Source organism: Chrysochloris asiatica, unplaced genomic scaffold, assembly GCF_000296735.1.
Source record: "Chrysochloris asiatica unplaced genomic scaffold, ChrAsi1.0 scaffold00070, whole genome shotgun sequence".
In the NCBI taxonomy this organism is placed as follows: Eukaryota; Metazoa; Chordata; class Mammalia; order Afrosoricida; family Chrysochloridae; genus Chrysochloris; species Chrysochloris asiatica.
Window position 1 is genome coordinate 13,339,018 of NW_006408588.1, and position 1,436 is coordinate 13,340,453.

Consider the following 1,436-nt stretch of genomic DNA (forward strand, 5'->3'; position numbering starts at 1 on the left):
ATGTTATCAGGAGATATCAGTCCTTGGAGAAGGACATCATGCTTGGTAAAGTGGAGGGTCAGTGAAAAACAGGAAGACCATCCCACCTCCCACAAGACAGATTGACATAGTGGCAGCAGCAATGGACTTAAACATAACAAAAATTATTATGATGGTGCAGGACAGGGCAGTGTTTTGTTCTGTTGTGCATAAGGTCACCTAACAAAAAAAACCCACAATACTGTTCATCTTTCTGGAGTCCTTGTCCTCCAGAGGCACACACATTGGAATGGCGAGACTGATGATTTTGTGGGCTTCAGTGAAAAAACACTAAAATATAAGAACTAAATGACTCTCAGTTGCAGTTTGCCAGCCTTCTGCTGCTCTAGAAATCAGCTGGCTTCTACTTTTGCTGGCCAATTCAGAATGAAATGTTCATGCCATAATTTAAAAATTAAGCATAGCCCAGAGGATGTCCATGTTTTACATGTTTAACAAACAATCTATGAGTTCAATCACAGGGATAGTTTAGAAGTATTTATTCCCCACTGCTCAAAGCCTTTCTCCAAAATCAAAGCATGTCATATCAAGGACAGAACTACAGCAGCTACTGATCATATTCAGTTGTCCATTTCCTTTGCATTATGACGGGAGAGTCATTTTCTTGTTAAGGAGCAGTTGTTCACTAGGCACTCATGTTAGTATACCAAGGTGTTAGAGAAGAAGGCATAGTGATTAAGGGATCATCTTTCAAGTTGGCTTGGGTTGGAATTTGGCGTCACCACTTACTAGCTGTTTTTCCCTTTGTAACCTCTTGATCCTCTCTACCTCTGTTTCCTTGGCAGTAGATTGGAGATGGTGAAGAATTTACCTCATTATCAGTTGTTGGGAGGATTTAATAAATATACACAAAGCACTTAAAACAGTGCCTGACAAATACAAAAAGAAAAAGAAAAATCACCCTGCTCTAGGGGACCCTAAAAATCTAGCTGGGAAGATAAGACACACAAACATGTCAAATAGAAAGGTGAGGTGGTGGAAAGTGACCATGCTGGATGACTCTTGGAATCTATGCCAAGGAGAATGAACTCACCTAGCAATAGTTCAATCCATGTGCCAGATACTATTCTAATCAACTCATTTGATGTGTCAGCTCATTTCATCCCCAGAACATCCCCATGATGAAATGTGTTGTACAGATGAAGAAACTGAGGCAGAGATATCACACAATTAAAGATGTCTAGAATTGAAATTCAGCCTAAGCACAACTCCTTGTGCAGGACAAGTACTTGACCTCAGGTCAGTTGGAACCCCAAGGTCTGCAGTTGAAACTCACCAGCCACTCCTCAGAAACCCTACACAGGATTGCTATGAGTTAGAACTTCTACCTGGCACACAACAACAACTGTGACCCCAGAGCAATGGTGTGCTGCTAAATGTTATACAATTGACTTTCC